A 19,684-nucleotide genomic window follows, 5' to 3' on the forward strand; every position below is an offset into this window, starting at 1 on the left:
TAAAACAATAACATTACCAATGATGTTCGGATTTTAAATGACAACTTGACTGACAACAGTTTAATAGCATGTTGAAATATCTAATGTAAATGTTCAAATAAAGCTTTGAAAAAGTTTAATAAAAAGGTAAACCTCACATTTCAGCCTTTAAATAAAGAAAAGATATAAGTCGAAATGATAATTGATTAATAAATGATTATATGTATTTTATCTGCTCCATAAATAATTCAAGCTAACTTAAATGTGTAGAATCCACATAAGCTTGTTTTTCATCAACCGGTCAAAATTTTACCGGCATACAAATTCGGTCCGTTTTTGGCTAGACAGAAACTGCACACAGACTGAATGTAAATATAAGTCTATGTAAATCCACTCGCTGACAGCAGGAAGCGCTTATGGAAAAACTGAATTTTCCCGTAAACTCTGTGGACAAAGCAGCATTGCGATTAAGAACACTTCCTTTAGGTATTACATGGAGCGAAGATGAAAACGAAATGCCATCGAATCGTTTCTGAAGACAGTCAGAACCTTCAGAGGTACATTCATATAATTAATTCATTCATATATTCATTTGTATAATTCCCTTAGCACTCTTTTAAAACCTCCCAGCTTTTCCGCCCTGTTTTCACTCAAAACGAAACTACTCTGCTGCTGTGCACACGTGAGACTGTTACTGAAAACTGTGCTTTATGCTGGACAGTATTTATTTATCGCTGTAATCTAATACGGTTTTAATGATAATTAAAAGATGAAACGGTAATACTAACCGTGGGGAATTTGATCATGATTTATCATCAAACCGGTAATCGTTACATCCCTACTGTCCATCTGAAATAATATCATTTGTCTATATTGAGTTTCTTAGCAAAAATTGCAATACTCCCTTCTTTCATTTTTACTGCAATATAATTTGTCTACTGAGTTTCTTTCTTTTTCTTCCTTTCTTTCTTTCTTTCTTAAACCCTTTATTTTATGGTGTCCTTATTACACGTTACATACTTACTATTATAATAACAATAAATTATGCAGAATTACATGCAAGTAACCTTAAGCCAAACCCTAATCCTATCCCTAAACATATAGTAAGTACCTTAAAATAAAGTGTAACCCTTTCTTTCTTTCTTTCTTTTTTTCTGCATTTCTGCATTTCTTTCTGCATTTCTTTCTGTCTACATTTCTTTCTGCATTTCTGCATTTCTGCATTTCTCTTCTTTCTGCATTTCTTTCTGCATTTTTTTGTTTCTGCATTTCTTTATTGAAATACTATTTTCTACTGAGTTTCTGTACAAAATCTTTCTTTCTTTCATCCTTTCTTATTGAAATACTGTTTACTAAGTTTCTTTACAAAAATTGCAATACATCTTTCTTTCTGATATAAATTTAATTTCTTGAGTTTCATTTGACAAAAATTGCAATTTCCTTCCTTTCCTCCTTCAATCCCTAGTAATGCCTCAGGATGTTTGTTGATGGAATACAGAGTGTGGTGGTCCATTTGGTACATATAATATCTTAGCTTCTAAATTAATTTCTCTGCCTGCTCCTTATGTTTTTTATTTTTAAGTTTAGAATTATTGCACTACAGCAACAACTGGTTCTCATAATGCTTTAACGTAAGCCCTCAAACACAGAATACATTGAAAAAATATGCTAATGCTGTGTATATGTAAGTTGAGAGAATAGCTGTTTATCCACTATGTTCCAGCTATTGTCAGCATTCAGTGGCATCAGCCGGCACATGTATTCCAGCTGTATGATCTTCTGGTCTATGTGTTCTCATTGTATTGTTCAAAGGTAGTAAAAATGACCTAGTGCTGGTGCTGTCCATGGTCCTGAATTCCTCCTGGCTATTACAGTTTAGAAAGCCTGGATTGAGGTTGAATGATGTTGTTTCTGAGTAATGTTGCACAAAAATTGTATACGGCTGAAAGAAATTAGTTCAAGAACAATTTCAGTAAGCACTAATTATAATAGCCTGTGAAAAACATAAGTTCTTTTGCCCTGGAAAAAAATGGTGGTTAAATATAACTGGATATGTCATGTAAGGACACCATATTTAACTCTAGGACATTACAGTCTATTTCACCTGAACTCCTGTACTGCTCATGTTAAAATGTGGACAGGAACAGCTGCTGCTCTGGTAGCTTGTTGTCAGGGCCTCAGACAGAGACGTGCTTAGTAGGTGTTCCTAAAGCATGTCAGCTCATCAGGTCAGCTTTCAACCTGTACCACAGTCTGCAGGCAACTGTAATGTAGAGGAAAAAATGATCTTAAAACTAAAGAGTGTATTTTTTATGTTAAAGCACTGTCTTTAATATGCAGCCATAGGTAAGCTATTTGTAGGATGATTTCATTGAAAAGTGTAAACACTGTAGTTCTGTGGCACTTTAAACATTATTATGCCAGTTCTAGCATCCCGTCCAGCTTGACCAAAGACTTTAGAAATTCCAAGATGGTGCACATATATTACTATGAATGGGAGAATATGGCCAACCAATTACATGAGTTTGGAGGTAGGACATCTGTTTGCTTGACCACTGACAGACGGGGAGTGTTCAGAGCATCTGTTTGAATACAATTGCTGTTTTGGCATTATTCTATTTGGTGACGTTATTTGGTTCAGATATCACACACTTTAGCTTTAAGCATAATTGTATGTGAGAGTCCTAAAAACCCTTAAATTTCACTGTGAAGAATTTCAAGTCAAAATATTTAATTGTGTTTTAATAAAAAAAAAATTATTTTGAAATATATTTTTAGGGTGATTAAATATTTATCTAGTAATGTAATTATAGTTTCCACTGTGCCACAGTCTAATAGACTTTTCTAAAATACACCAGAGAGGCTTTTGAGTAATATGAAGTCATTATACCAACAAAGCAGGTCTTTTTATTTAGGTCTTTTCTGATTAAACTTTAAACAGGCTGAAACTGTAAACAGAAATCTTTAGTATCTAAGACTGCAGGCCATACAGCTTGCACCAGCGCAAACCATCTTTTGGCATTAAAATAGTACTGTCAGGATTTACTAAAGATGCGCATTGAAGAATTGGCACTGAAAAGGAGTGGACAGAGTTATTTTTGCGCCTGACATTATTGAATTGTCATTTGTAGGAGTTTCCCTTTCAGAGCAAAATTTATGAATTAATGAATCACGCAACGCGAATTACTAAAGTTTGAGCTCGTCAAATTCCTGGTATTTGTGCCATTATTTAACACCCAAAAAAATGTATGTCTTAAAGGGGTCATAGGATGCTACATGCACTTTTACAAGTTGACGTCTGTGTTCTTTAATGTGCACATTGTTAGTTAATCACCCGCAGAATTTTGTATGTAACTGCGCTATAACGCTAATTTGCCCTGTTTAGTAAATCTGGCCCTGTATTTATTGCCACCCAAAAATGTCAAAATAGCAATTATAACAGATTACTTCAGTCCAGTTGGATGTTTTATCTCTGTTAGCAGTGCCTATTCAATTAATTTGTTCATTTTTATTTTATTTCAGCTACATGCAGTAAAAATCATAAGCTTCTGCTGTCAAGAAGAGGTTAAACAATTAAAACATTTAATATTATTCCAGCTTACTTTTTTCCAGAAATATTTAAAATCTCTTTATTATTAATGTTTACTGTGTACTGATGTAAATTTTTCTTTTCAGTCCTGCAGAATGTATTCAGTTATTCAGTCAGTCGAACGCCACTGGGGTGTTTACGTGAGCGTGAGCTCTGACTGGGAATCAGATGTGACTGTGGGCATGCCAATCCTGTCACATGCTTCTTCACACATACCGCATTAAATTGAAATGCCTTGAAACATGCAAACCATAAAACTTCCTTAGAAACACTGTCAATCTGGTATGTCCTGAAGCCTATATCTGTATTTGATAGCGTTCTGCAGCTGAAAGCAGGTGCAGCTCTCTTCCTGTTAACAGCGAAACGGCAGCCAAGCAAATCTGCTCGGCCGGCCATATTGGCGGGGAGTCTCTGGTCTCAAGGGGCTCCTGGAAGCCGAGCTCAGACGTGAGCTGCATGTGCTGTGAGTGTGACCTCAATAAATCAACCTAGATTAGGTCTCTGGAACCTGGATGCAGTACCACAGAGGAGACGGGTCAGACGTGTGGCTGGTCCCACAGGAGGGAATACCTGGAATCTGTGAATAATTCTGGGAATAAAGGGAATTCTTTCTTGATATTTGCCTTAAAAGAGATTTTTCTCCAACTTGTTAAAATAATGAAATTAATGCATTTTCATTGGAATGTCACATTTTGTACTATTGCATGAAATTTAATATTTCCTAAAAATGTGTGCAAGATTCTATTTTGTTGTTGTCAAAGGTCTATATAACGTCTCCACATTATAACAGCAAAATTTATAATCTAATCTAATAGTCATAATCTAATACTCTTTTAAACCTTTTTTGCTACAGGCCATCAAAGTCCTTAGAAATTATGAATAAAATCTCCTCTATCAATCTTTTTTTTTTCACAACAAATTATTATTGTATCAAGAACTGATATATATCAATCTCAACAACAACAACAATAAAACAATACAATTTATTATTTATTTATTTGCATTATTTACTGACTTAAAGTCAATCAAAAGTACCATATAAAATTCAAATTTGGCATTATAAGCAGACTAAAGCATTTTGGTTTATAGTCTTGTAAAGTGCAGACAAATACGCCTGCATTTTTTTCACATTTCTTATGCTAAATGCTTTAGAAATGCATTGAAGTATTTTGTGTGTCGTTCTGTGCAAGGCAGTGTGTAAATTCTTTTGTGGATAAACACATCAATTTTAAAGTCACACTATTCCACCAGCTCACAGCTGAACTGTAATCTAAGAAAACAGTCAAGTCACTGGGGCAATGAGTCACTGATATATTGCTTCACTATTCCGTCTGTTTATTTGTCCTTTGACTAAAGCTCTTATCAGTACAAGTATTCTACTGAAGTCCAATAATGGTGTGATTTACAGCTTACTTTATGAATGTGCAAAGTGCCTTATTCCTTTTCTGGAATAATCATGCAAATGTCCCCCCCCCCGATTCAATTAGTATTTTTTCTCTCTCTAAGACGGTGGAGATCTGTGGTTGGTTGGTTTATATGTTTGTTTGTGGTGAGAACGAGTTTCTGGGAATCAGGTTATGGGAAATCAGGTTAATATTCAATGCTAGTCTCACCTACAGAGCACATGGCTTCAGCTCCCTTGCAGTATATGATGATCATATTTCATATGAAGCCTAAACTCCACCGTTTCTCGAATGAAATTCCCTAAATTTGATCACTTTGCTCACAGCACTGGTGAACTGCACTGAGGGTTGGGAGTGCAGTAAACTCTGCATGTGGCAAATGGCCCAGCGCTGTAGGTTGTGAATTATTAAAGACAACATATTGCAGCAGAGCTGAGGAAGAGCATTGTTGTGATAGACAGCGTCCCCTAACGTGACTGCTACATGAGGTCGAGGAATTTGCATTCATTTGCATTGGAATTGGCGATTAAATCCTTTGCATATACACAGACTAATGTTAAATTCACGTATGTGGGATGACTTAGTCACTATCCTGACACTAAGGTATTAAGAGCATGTTATGTATTGATATTTGCTTAGGCCTATTGACTCTTTTAAAGTGACGCTTTCTGCGGCGCTCCTAAAATTGATTTCAAATAGATTACAGTAGAATTAGCAAGACACTGGCTATTGATTTATCCAGTCAGTTATACAGTGGGTACGGAAAGTATTCAGACCCCCTTAAATTTTTCACTCTTTGTTATATTGCAGCCATTTGCTAAAATCATTTAAGTTCATTTTTTTTCCTCATTAATGTACACACAGCACCCCATATTGACAGAAAAACACAGAATTGTTGACATTTTTGCAAATTTATTAAAAAAGAAAAACTGAAAAATGCTCAGTATTTAGTAGAAGCACCCGTTTGATCTAATACAGCCATGAGTCTTATTGGGAAAGATGCAACAAGTTTTTCACACATGGATTTGGGGATCCTCTGCCATTCCCTCTTGCAGATCCACTCCAGTTCTGTCAGGTTGGATGGTAAACGTTGGTGGAAAGCCATTTTTAGGTCTCTCCAGAGATGCTCAATTGGGTTTAAGTCAGGGCTCTGGCTGGGCCATTCAAGAACAGTCACAGAGTTGTTGTGAAGCCACTCCTTCGTTATTTTAGCTGTGTGCTTAGGGTCATTGTCTTGTTGGAAGGTAAACCTTAGTTCCAGTCTGAGGTCCTGAGCACTCTGGAGAAGGTTTTCGTCCAGGATATCCCTGTACTTGGCCGCATTCATCTTTCCCTCGATTGCAACCAGTCGTCCTGTCCCTGCAGCTGAAAAACACCCCCACAGCATGATGCTGCCACCACCATGCTTCACTTTAAGGGGGTCTGAATACTTTCCGTACCCACTGTAAATATACTGGATTTCCACTGCAGAAACTGGATGGAAGATTCTTCCTTTCATAACAACAAATTAGCTGCACTGCACCACAAATAAAGCATTGAAAAGAGAATCCTGGGACTACCGGTGACATCTCAAGTCACAACCTTAAATAAACAATGAAGCTTTGACGAATATTTGTGACAGTTCAAAGCTTTTAAAGTCATCTTCCTTTAGAAATCTGATCAACAGGAAGCAGCAAATTCTACTTTCTGTTTCGCTGACGTCTCTGTTCTCCTTTGAAATTCATAGCACACACAGTCTTACAAGAGGACGACATCCTCAGTCAGCTCGGCTCCTCTGAGATGGGGATTAGCGTGATGAAAAGCAGGAGCGGTGGCCATTATCAGCCCGAAGCTCTCAGAGAGGGGTTCTCCCACCATTCCTCATTCATTACAAAGAGGAATTTAAAATGTTGTTGTCGTTCTGTTGAGTTCGTACAGTAGGCCTATGTGTTTGTTTTGGAGCAATGAAAATTATATTTTAAAGGGGTCATATGATGCGATTTCAATTTTTCCTTTTCTCTTTGTTGACCAATGTAGGATTATTGTTTTTGAAATTATATAAAGTTGACAATCTAATTAAAGGAACAGTCCTCCCCAAAAATGAAAATAGTATCATCATTGACACACCCTCAAGTCATTTGAAAGCCATGTGGGTTTCTTCTGTGGAACACATATGAACAAATTTTGAAGAATGACCTTTTTCATTTTTCCATGCAATTACAATTAATAGATACATTTAATGGGGTTTAGCGCCACAAAAAACAAAAAAAAACAAAAGTGTCACAAAAGTATGACATGACGTATGTGATACTCTCCAAAATGGCGCATAATGACGCGGAGGAGACAGATTGTTGAATAAAGTCATTATTTTTGTTTTCTTTGCACACAAAAAGTATTCTCGTAGCTTCGTAAAATTACGGTTGATCCACTGACGTCACATGGACTATTTTAACGATGTCCTTACTACATTTCTGGACCTTGATTGTGTTAGGATCCTTGCTGTCTATGGAGGGTCAGAGAGCTCTCGGAATTCATCAAAAATATCTTAATTTGTGTTCCAAAGATGAACAAAGGTCTTACAGGTTTGGAACAACATGAGGGTGAGTAATTACTGACAGAATTTTCATTTTTGGGTGAACTATCCCTTTCAAGTTTAACTGCTGCTACATGATCGCTGATTCAGCGAGTTTAGCTGAAGAAATCATTCAGACAGGTTTTGTGAATTGGATTAGCTGATTCATTGAAAAAAATCCAAAAAAGACACATTCAAAAAAATGATGTGAGAAACTTAAATGTGCAATGTGGTGGTTTTAGTTACTGCCAAGTTAGAGACAATTTCAGGCACATTTCACAGGCATGTAGAGATGTATAAAGCACCAAACACACAGAAGTCACATTCAAAACAGTGCGGATTTGTGTAAGCTGTGTGGGGAAATCATTCAGCCTCAGGCGAAATTCCTATTTACCCTTCGAAAAGACTTGCCCCCTTCATTACCGTTGATATGTCTGACAAGCCATGCCACTCTCACGCCACACGTGAAAGTGAAAGTGACGTGACATGTGGCCAAGTATGGTGACCCATACTCGGAATTAGTGCTCTGCATTTATCCCATCCAAAGTGCACACACACAGCAGTGAACACACACACCGTGAACACACACCCGGAGCAGTGGGCAGCCATTTATGCTGCGGCGCCCGGGGAGCAGTTGGGGGTTCGGTGCCTTGCTCAAGGGCACCTCAGTCGTGGTATTGAAGGTGGGAGAGAGCACTGTACATTCACTCCCCCCACCTACAATCCCTGCCGGTACGAGACTCGAACCCGCAACCTTTGGGTTAGGAGTCCGACTCTCTAACCACGACTTCCCCTACGTTCTCACACAGTGAAAAATACATCGTGGAGCAAAGTGGACACTGACAACACGCTGACAAACAAAACAGAGCAGGCTACTTCTGGTATTAAATAAAGTCTCAGCTTTCAAATTTTGTCATTTTGTAAGAAATTCAAACAATAAATAACGTTTTGTGGCTCTTTAATGTGTCACGCCTCAGTTCAAGTGGCACGTGAACTGATCATCTCTTCCTCTTTACTAGTTATAGCATGAATGAACATCAGAAGGTAAGGCGCGGAAAGACGTTAATATATTTTTTAAGTTCATTTCCACCGACGTTAATCTACTCTCCTGTCTGGTTTGATTGTCGGACAAAATGGCGGATTCGGCATTATGATTGGTCAGATTGCCTGTCAATCAAACTCCCTGCAAAGGGTGAATTGCAAGGATTCCCACTGAAATGATTGGTTGCTAAATGCTAAATGTGAACTCACCTTTCTAAATAAATTGGTAAAATCATTGCATCACTGAAGTTTCTGTTAGAAGCTCTGGTTCTCAGAGAAACCTGAGATTTCCCTTAGAACTGCACTTGTGTTTTGACTGGACTGGACCAACCTGTAATACTATATACTATTTGAGCATTTGAAACAACATTTATCAGACATTTCATGTCTGATTTTGTTGTTGATTTATGATGTTATTTAAATGTGAGGAAGGCTTAAGATAAGAGTTGATCTTGCCTGAAATAGCTATCCAGAGACATTGTAAGCAGAGCTGCTGCATGAACTGAGATTCCTTGAAAGGGGCTTTGGACCATACACTCGAGACTAGGAGAGACTGAAAGTGAAATAGTGACTAAGTGCAAATCAGAGAAGCCAGCCATCTTCCTCTGTCTTCTCTGTTTCTTCCTCTACAGCTTTTCTCCTGTTAATAGGTGTCTTGTGTCTTGTTAGCAAACGCCCAACAGGGAGTTTTTGTTTTGTGTTCCGATTTGGAAACTTAAAGTATGCAGAAATGTCCCCAATTCAGACCTGCTGTTTGTCAAAAGATCTGGACCAACCTACACTTTCCACCTCCAGTTTCCACCTGAGCCTTAAGATACGGTAAACAAATCAAAGTATGTTGACACCTGAACAACACAGCTATGTACTTATTGAACATTTCAAAACCATGTATTTACATCAACAGAAAAAGAAATGTTTCTTGTTAATAATATGGAAGTAATGCAGGACTGGAGACATTCACACTGATTTTGACCTACTTCCTCAGGCATGTTTCCTCTGCTGTAACTACACTCACTGAGTTCTTTGATCGTCACATTCCTTCCTATGTGCTCAGTTGTTGTTGTTGTTGTTTTTTTGTTTTTTTTGGGGGGTGGGGGGGGGGAGATATTTCATACGCATATAGGCCAGGAAGAATGTGGATGTTATCTTTTCCAGATAGACCTGTACTTTTTTATCTGCTCATATTGGCAAGTTCATAAAATCTATAGTTCATAGTTAATAAGAATGTAAGCTGTTTGTTCGTTCTAGTATAATGACCCCTCAGCTACAATTTTGGGCCCTTTGTTGGTCTGCTAAATGCAGAAATTCAAGGGATCTAGTTGTACTTGTTTTTCTGTGCAACTAGTAGTGTTTTTCTTTCCTTTTTGCCACATTTTTACTGATTGAGAGAGTTGAGAAATAAAATGAAGAGAGAGAATGTGATGGAAACACGATCTGGGCCAAACTTGAACTAAACCACTGATTAACACTTGTACTGACTTGTTGGATATTGTATATTACAATGCATCAACATTTGTTATAGGCTCCTCAGTTGTTTTATCATTTGGTCTAATAAACAAAAAAATCTTTTGTTTTTCATACATAATAAGAGCTCCTGAGCAGAAGTGTTCTGTTTCAAGGGCAGTGTGGGATATCATGCGATGTGCAGCCCCTCTGTTGCTATGACACGTGGTGGTCGAGTCTGTCTTTAAAGTTGGAGATCAATAGAACAGTGAGGGTTCTCCACTCAAGAGGGGGGCAGCAAATAGAGCCTCTCAAATGCAAGCTCACGCTTGGTAAAATGGAGAGCCTCATATCTCTACAGCTTTGTCAAAAAAGTCAAAACACAGTGGGCAGCCTTTTTCAATTCACATTTTAATAGATGCAAATAGAGGGGTGAGTTGACTGTGCATTCTGTTACTGATAAATGTAACATAGGATTTGACAATTGCACTTCCATCTGATTACAACGGCTGACATTGTACAACAGACCTGTGCTTTGAGCTGAACATGTACAGGAGGCATTTTCTCTGTGTGAAACTCACTGATGTTTCAGAAAAGTAACAATCCCCTCCCAGACTTTCTAAAAGCAATTTGTCTGTTGCCCTCTGTTGACTGTCTATGATTTTGTCTGTCCTAAAGACATGCTGTTTTATTCCATTTATAATGTTTTCCAGCTTTACAGTTACAGCTTTTAAGTTTACATTATATTATATTATAATATATAATATTATATTACTATTTTATAATTGTTTGTTTTTGATGTGAAATACATTTTTGTGTGACTTGTTTTCCTTACACATAATGTGGAATAGAATAGAATAGAATAATACATATTATATAATGCAGATGATATTTACATGGAAATATGCTGCTCAGAAAAAAAATACAAAGTATTGTCATTGTACCATTTCCAACAACAATGGTAATACTGTTATTTTTATGTTATTTTAATGTTTTGTTACCAAACATTAGTTCAGAATAATAGACAAAGTATAGTTCAGAAAGAGCTTAACATCCATCAGACACTCCTTTACATTTGTCAGTGCTGTAAAGTGCTGTACTGTGTATTAATTATGCTTTGTGGCGTAATATATAAATACATTAATATATAAATGTCTTTCTCTCTTTTTTTCTGTTGTTTTGTTTTCCCCCAATAGCTGTATCCTTCATGAGACACAGTGCATCAGCTTTTGGATTTGCCGTAAGTATAATCTTCAGTGTTAATGAGCTACATTTTCTTTTTAGGCAAAAGTTTCTGGAAATGTGTGCATTTGTTTTTGCTTAATGTTCAGTTGTCAAGCAATGTGTAAATATTATTTAAATGGTGTCCGTGTTAAGCCTATCCCAACACCTAATGTAGGATATGAGAGATGGTTGCTAATGACACTGGAAAAAAATACAACAAGCTGCTTAACAGGATATTTTTATGATGCAGGTTTTGTTTTTGATTTATTACGTTTACATTCATTACATTCTTGTGCTCAAGGCAGCTGTGGGAGTGTTTCATTAGACTAAATGTATCACTGGACCTAAGTTTGTGACATAGTGAGATGATGTAATGAGCATTATTTCTGTAGCACTGATGAATCACTGTTGTTTTTCAGTTTGACGCGATGTTAGATGTTCTTTCCTCCATTATAGTGCTGTGGCGCTATAGCAACGCTGCAGCAGTGCACTCTGCCCATAGAGAATACATGTAAGTAAACAAAAGCCAAGCTGTCTGTGGTATGTAGGGCACTGCATAGTACAAAAAACCTGCAGCAAAACACTAAAAAGGATGAATAATGCTTCCTCTGTGACTAACACTAAACAAAAAAAGCAAAAAACATTCCAAACATTTTAAAATACAAGTCAACATTTCACTGTCAGTGCTATTCTTAGTAAAGCTAGTGCATTTGGAATTGTGCTGGAGCATGGTAGAAAACAAAATCTATTCTCTTTCGACTAGATCCTACCAACATTCAGTGCAACATGTTTTAAGTCTGAACATGTTTGATTTATCAGGTTTGTTGAGTGATCTGCCTTGTTTCTGGCTTTCACCTTGACTGTCTCAATTGGAGATGTATTACGTTGATAAAGGCCTGTGCTGCTGGTTTCATCCTCAGTCTTTGGGGGCTCGTGAATCTCATTTCTCTGGTCGATGTGTCAGAAAGGGAGATTTATAGTGCAATACTAGAGAAGAATTGCAGGTCTCTGTAGGTGTACCAGTGGCCGCTTGTCATACAGAGAATCTGAACATGTATTGTGGGCACTTTTAATATTTTTCAGAGTGGATCAAGTTTCTGCAGGTTTACTATAAAAAAATGAAGCATTTGTAAATCAGTTGAGGCCAGTGTTCCCCAGGTGCACCTTTGTGAAACTGTCAGTGTTATTGCTTGTTAACCTTGAATCAACATCAGCTACAAAAAAAATATACAAAATATAGAAGAGGTATAATAATATATACACTACCATAAAAATGTTTGTTTTTAATGAAGTCTCTTATGCTCACCAATGCTGCATTTATTTGTACAAAAATAGGTTAAAACAGTGGTAACACTTTAGTTTAGGGACCAATTCTCACTATTAATTAGTTGCTTATTAGCCTGCCTATTATTAACATATTGGCTGTTTATTAGTACTTATAAAGCACATATTCTGCATGATTATATTCTACATTCCGAATCCCAAACTTAACAACTACCTTACTATCTATTAATAAGCAGTAATTAGGAGTTTACTGAGGCAAAAGTTGTAGTTCATAGCTAGTTAATAGTAAGAATTGGACCTTAAAATACAGTGTGACCAAAACAGTAATATTGTAAAATAGTATTACAATTTAAAATGACTGTTATTTGAATATGTTTTAAAATGTAGTTTATTTCTGTGCTAACAAATCTGAATTTTCGGCATCATTACTCCAGTCTTCAGTGTCACATGATCCTGATTTGGTGTTCAAGAAACATTTCAATTATTATTATTAATGTTGAAAAAGTTTATACCGTGATGTGTTTTTTTAGGATTCTTTGATGAATAGAAAGTTCAAAAGAACAGCATTTATTTGAAATGCAAATTTTTTGTAACTTTATAAATGTATTTACTGTCACTTTTAATTCATTTAATGCATCTTTGCTGAATATTAATATCTTTAAAACAAATCTTACTGACCCCAAACATTTGAACGATAAAATAACTCAAATCATATAAACTCAAAACATATAAACTAATTCAAGATTTGATTAAATATATTATTTTATCAGCATATTTTTTCTGGTTTTCTCCATCAACAGAGCATGTGTGATCCTGGGAGTGATTTTCATCTTGTCTTCTATGTGTATTTTGGGGAAGGCCATCCATGATCTGGCCACCGAACTTCTTCCTGAAGTGGTGAGTTCAATGGCAGTGTGTCATATCTATTATTTTAAGATTAATGTTCCTACATTGAATATAACAGATGGTGAGTTTGACAAATAGATGGAATACAATCATCTTCATACCTTAAAAAGTCAAATGATAAATTGTTAACTTAAGGACCTCGTTCTACCTCTTTTGACCCTTAAAAATGACTTTAGGTTACCTGACAAACTCTTTCAACACTGCAGTATTTCATCTTACAGTCAGTTGTGGATTTTTCCAGCAGTCACAGCTAACAGCAATGTGTTCAGTCTTTATCCGTTAATTAATCAAAGACTGGCACCACTCCAAAGAGCTGCAGGATGATCATTTCAGAGGTGGTGATTAATGGTATTGCGATTTTAATCGCTCTCTATTTTCATCTCTTTTACACCGCTGATAAATCTCTGAGCACTGATACATCCCTACTCTAACATTACTGAACATTATTTTTATGATCCTCTACCAACAAAATGTTAACTGATATCCAGGTCTGGAGACTTGCAGTTATTGGTGCATCACGAAATACTCTCTCTGTTTATGCTAAGTGAGGAAACATGCAAGGAGGGGAGAAATCAAATATTTGAGCCAGGGAACTCTGGTTGAGTTGACATGGAATGACCCTATAGCGATTCAAAACAATAACAATAAATTATATTATAATATTTTGAATTTATATTTTCAGTTTTCATTTTAATTTTGGTTTAAGTAATTTTCTTATGTTTTTTATTAGTTTTTTTTATTTAGCTTTCATTAATTTTTATTTCAGTTTTAGTTTTTGTAGTTTTAATACATAAGCTTATTTCAGGCAATATTTCAAATTTTCATTCAAGTTAATTTTTGAACATTTTTATCTAATTTTCAAGCTTCATTTCAATGGATGAAAATAATTAGTAATAATTAACCTTAAACGAAGGTGTCATGAAGATGAAATAGCAACACATAAAATGTAATTGCTCTTTATTAATTTCTTTTTCCGAAGGCTTTAATTCTATGGTTGGAGGCATCATGGGATTTTCCATCCTCATCAGTGCTGAGGTGTTTAGACATCATCCCACCATCTGGTACCTGGACGGAACCATTGGGGTCCTGATTGGACTCATCATTCTAGCTTATGGGGTCAAGTAAGTGTATGCACTGAGAACATACTGATAGTTTCTGTCCTTCACACTATAATGTCTCTAATGTGAATCTTTCCATTCTTCATTTCTCCTGCAGGCTGTTGATCGACATGGTGCCACGAGTAAGACAAACTCGAAACTATGAGCGCTTTGAGTAACGCTGATTCAGAAGAACAAAAAAGGCATCATATGGATCCAGTTATCCCTCTCGGCTCCTGCAGCTCTCTCAACTCACACAATACCCAAATACATCCAGGAATAAAGTCTGCTGGCAGCCAATTCAGCATCATGTATTGTAGAATCACCACTCTGATCAGCTCCTGATGTCCTCTTTCACTCAGCACAACATTTAAGAAAAGGAAGGAGGAAGAAGAATGAGCTGGTCAGTGGATTGGTGTCACTCCTGGCACTCAAGATATCGTCCTGAATGGAGTCACTGGTTTTAAACATTGTCACATCCATAAAATTCTATTATGCCACATTTTATGTTTTTGCTTCTTAAATTATGGAGGAAGACATTGATTTATACTATATTATACTCTTTGTTTAATGAAAAATCATGTGAATGTGTATGTGAAACCACACGACTATAATTCATTTTAGATCAGTTTTAGAGATCATCTTTCTGTTACATCACATCGTCCCACCTGTTGTCCCCCAGAATGATTTAATTATATGGTATGTTTATATATTAGTGTATAATATTGTATATGTGACCCTGGACCACAAAACCAGTCATAAGGGTCAATTTTTCGAAATTGAGATTTATAGATCACCTGAAAGCTGAATACTTAAGCTTTCCATTGATGTGTGGTTTGTTAGGATAGGACAATATTTGGCCGAGATACAACTATTTGAAAATCTGGAATCTGAGGGTGCAAAAAAATCCAAATATTGAGAAAATCACCTTTAAATCTGTCCAAATGAAGTTCTTAGCAATGCATATTACTAATAAAAAATTAAGTTTTAATATATTTACAGTAGGAAACTTACAAAATATCTTCATGGAACATGATCTTTACTTAATATCCTAATGATTTTTGGCATAAACGAAAAATCAATAATTTTGACCCATACAATGTATTTTTGACTATTGCTACAAATATACCCCAGCGACTTAAGACTGGTTTTGTGGTCCAGGGTCACATATATCCCCTCAGATCTAGAGACCAGCATCGTTTCCAGTGTAGAGGTGATACTAATTTAAATGAAGAAAGCACACAGAAATGTCCTGAATTAGTCACAACTATACTATAGGTTAAAGACCACAGTTCAGGGTCAGTAAGATAATTATATGAAATATCGCTATTGGAAAAATAGCTTCAATATTAACAGGAAAGGCCCATAATGCATCAGTGATCTGTCATAGTCATTGAGTCCTTGTGAGTCAATAGTCAAAATGACTAACTAGCACAGAAAGCAGCTTGAACGTCCTGACCGTTGAACCATTTCTAGCACAACCAGGAAGAAAGACAAAAACTGAAATACTCCTAAATCTATGTACTCTTGTCTTTTACTACTTTTAATTTTTCGCTTGTACTGCATACTGTGCAATTCCATGCAAAATATCTTTATTCATGTTTTTAGCTGCACTGTTGTATTATTTATAGCAATCGATTAATCTGACCTTTGCTGTGCGATGATCTGCTATGTTTAACCAGTGATTTCTGTGGCATGCATCGCTGTGTCTGTTTGCCACTTGTTATTGAATTTATCAGATATTCTTTTCGTGCCGAGACAGAATGAGATTAGAATGGCCTAAAGTATCATCTGATGTAGAAATGATTGATTTGGGCTCCAGCAGACAGAATGAATGATTGGTGTATTATGGAGGGTTTGTGAGGCAGGGCAGCTTATTCCACAATGGAGCGCAAATCATTGGAAAAACAAAGCACATTTTAGTTTCTTACCGCAATAACAAAACTAATCTATAGTATAATGGGTTTTTCACCTTTCATTTGTTTTTCCACAGAGATTGAAGCATAAATCCAAATGTTTGTCATTTCTGACCTACAAATTTACACTGCTTTTCAAAAGTTTTGGGGTCAGTAAGATTTTTTTTTTTTTTTACATAAAAACAATAATTTCACAAGGATGCAGTAAATTGATTTAAAAAATCAGTAAAACATTTATGTTACAAAAGATTTTTATTTCAAATAAATGCTATTTCTTTGAACTTTCTATTCAAGGGATCCTGAAAAAAATCGCACAAATGAGCATCAGTGGCGGAAGATCTTTTTACTGTCTCACAAGCACAGTGGGTTCTCACACAAAGGGTTCCTGGCTGAAGACTGGAGTAATGACTTTGCCATCACAATAAATTACCTTTTTAAATAGAAAACAGTTCTTTAAATCGTTAATAATTCACACTATTAGTGTTTCTACGTTATCTTTGATCAAATAAATTCAGCCTTGTTGAGCACAAAAGACTTCTTTCAAAAACGTATAAAAAATCTTACCGACCCCAACCTTATAGTGTATTTTAAAATCCATTTATTTTATTCATATATGAAACACATCAGTGAATATAAAAATGCACATTAATTTTGGATTATTTATTCACACATTTTACATGAGTTGCTTCCTAAGCATAAAGATGTGTTTTTAAATCTAATGCTTTTGTCACTGACCATCCCAAGTATAATGAACTCTAATTCCTGTTACAGATAAACAGTGTGTTTGATGTGTTATGCAAATGAGCATCAGTGGCGGAAGATCTTTTTACTGTCTCACAAGCACAGTGGGTTCTCACACAAAGGGTTCCTGGTTCCTCTTTTTACAGCATCAATATTGAACATCAGCAATCATATTTTCCTCAATTTTAAACATAACTTATTTTTGCTTCTGTGTCTCATAATTGGGACATACAGTAAATGTAACTGAATGTAAAAGACTGATCGGTTCACAGCTCATCTACTGCACACCTACTGATGTATGTATCTCACCGATATTACCAGACAATCACGAGTCGACCAATAACTGCAGCACAGACTCCCAAAGCCTTTTGTCTACTGCTCAATGTGATCTCATCTGAAGAGGGAAACTTTAAAACAGGACATTTTATATTTATGTTCTTTTACATCACAGCGAAGTTGATTTTATTTATTATTGATTTGTACTCAAGTGATGCCATTGGCGTGTTTGTCCCGTAATGCAATAGCGTCATTCCATATAGGCTACGTACACAGTGGAAGTCCTTGCGTTATAACTTGAATATTTCTTCAAATTCAGTGTTCCATAATCCTATATAAACTGTACTGACTAGACTGTATATGTGTGTGTAGACTGCCCATGGCAATGTGCCGAATTAATGCTGTATTATGTTTACAAAATTTGGTATTAAGTACTTATAATATTCAGATGTCAGGTCACAACTGCCAGATAGGCAGGTTGATTCTTATGAGTCATATTCATTCATTTTCATCAGGCATATTGTGCTAGTTTTGTAAATTTACGCATGTGTTAAGCTGGAATGTACCATCAGCTGACACGTAGGAGAACAGCACTGTCTGTTCATAGACTTCAGTGGCTGTAGTTGCTTATCCATTACTATAAAGATCATCAGAGTCACACAAATGTTACATTTGCTTAGTTTAGGTCGTGACGACTGTATAAATCAATCTATATTCCAAAGACAAACTGACAGCTGGACCCTGTTTTAGTTGGCTCAGGCCTGAAGTCTGTACTTATGCTGTAGTTTAGTCTTAAGCAATAGCCTAGGCCTACTCACTGCTACGCTTTGCATGAAATCAACCACTTAATTACCCACAAAATGCTGCACAAACACACACTGATACACACGAGCACACGCATGCACAGCACAAGCAAATACATACACAACACATTTCTCATGTCTGCCACATAGACGAGAGGTTCTGAATGTACATTTATTTCAATAGTAATACTGATCTATATTTCTGTAGAACATGTGAAATATGGCTTGACATAAAGGTTGTACAAAAATAAAATCTCCTAAGAAAACACTGCTTGATTATGTCTAATTGTCCATAGTTTGGATTGTGTACAATAGTGTGCTATACTTATTTTGTAGGCCTATTATTTTTTGAGTCAGTTTGTCATATTTGTTGTGACATTACTCAGTATACTGTAACAGTAACAGCTGTACAGTCTATGTTAATGAATATCTGGGAAGCCTGAGTGAATATAATTTAATCCGTTAGACATGTATGGTGAAGTATAAACATGTTTAGGTTACAACATGTGGTTACAAAAACTAAATCTAAATTAGGAAAGAAGTAAAACGTGTGACAACTTGCACCTGTCCTGCAACAACAGAATCAGCACTTGCTTTGACTTTAATGTTGATTTATTTCAGATGGAGGTGTTCTGCACCTTTCATTTATGGCCACTAGATGTCGAGCTGTTACAGTAACAGGTAGTTACACCGAAAATTCAACAGGACACAACAGAACAACCGACAATCTTACTTGTGTCCGTTTTTCTTACCGAATTTTAGACAAACAACTGTATCCTACTGATTCCTACTGATCCTACTACTCTTTTTTTCTTTATTCTTCTTTCATCTAGACAAAAGCTATACAACTTTAAATGTATATAAACAGCTTATTAATTACCAGTAGGTTAGTGTACTATTTTATTCATTTTATTAAGTAATACAATTACACGTTGACGGGTTTGTAATTAAGGGCTTTGTGTGGTGATTTTATATGTTTACAGTTTTTAGATGCGTGTTGGCGGAGAAGTGAATGTGTGTAATACTTCATACAACCAGTAGGAGGCAGGAAAACAATATTTGTTTCTCACAAGTAACCCCTGCAGGTAAACAATGGTAATGCCATGGTATTTTGGTACCTTTTGATGGTGAAAAATAATCTGAGTCAGATGAAGTAGGGATGTTTACCTAAACCTTGACAATCTAAAGTTAAACTAAAGTAGTGTTAGGTCTACTACATTACATTTTTAACATTACATCTAACAATGAGTTAGATCTGTTGTGTATGTCACATGTAAATACAATTATGTCATTTTCTATTACAGACAGTGTGATTTCAGCCTAATCTAATAAACAGCACTTGTGAAAACTACCATCTGCCTTTTCAGCTGACAGCACTTGGATTTCAGAGCACTTCTGCGAGAAACTCTGACTGTGAGACACTGGAGTCCA

At 36.0% G+C, this 19,684-nt stretch overlaps 1 pseudogene; it reads left to right on the top strand.

Annotated features, from left to right (window-relative positions):
* Positions 1 to 15,243, top strand: part of LOC107723654 (transmembrane protein 163-like) — a 31,498-nt pseudogene extending 16,255 nt beyond the window's left edge.
* Positions 15,244 to 19,684: the final 4,441 nt, after the last annotated feature.

The sequence above is a fragment of the Sinocyclocheilus rhinocerous genome, unplaced genomic scaffold, assembly GCF_001515625.1.
Source record: "Sinocyclocheilus rhinocerous isolate Xijiao unplaced genomic scaffold, SAMN03320098_v1.1 scaffold755, whole genome shotgun sequence".
NCBI lineage: Eukaryota > Metazoa > Chordata > Actinopteri > Cypriniformes > Cyprinidae > Sinocyclocheilus > Sinocyclocheilus rhinocerous.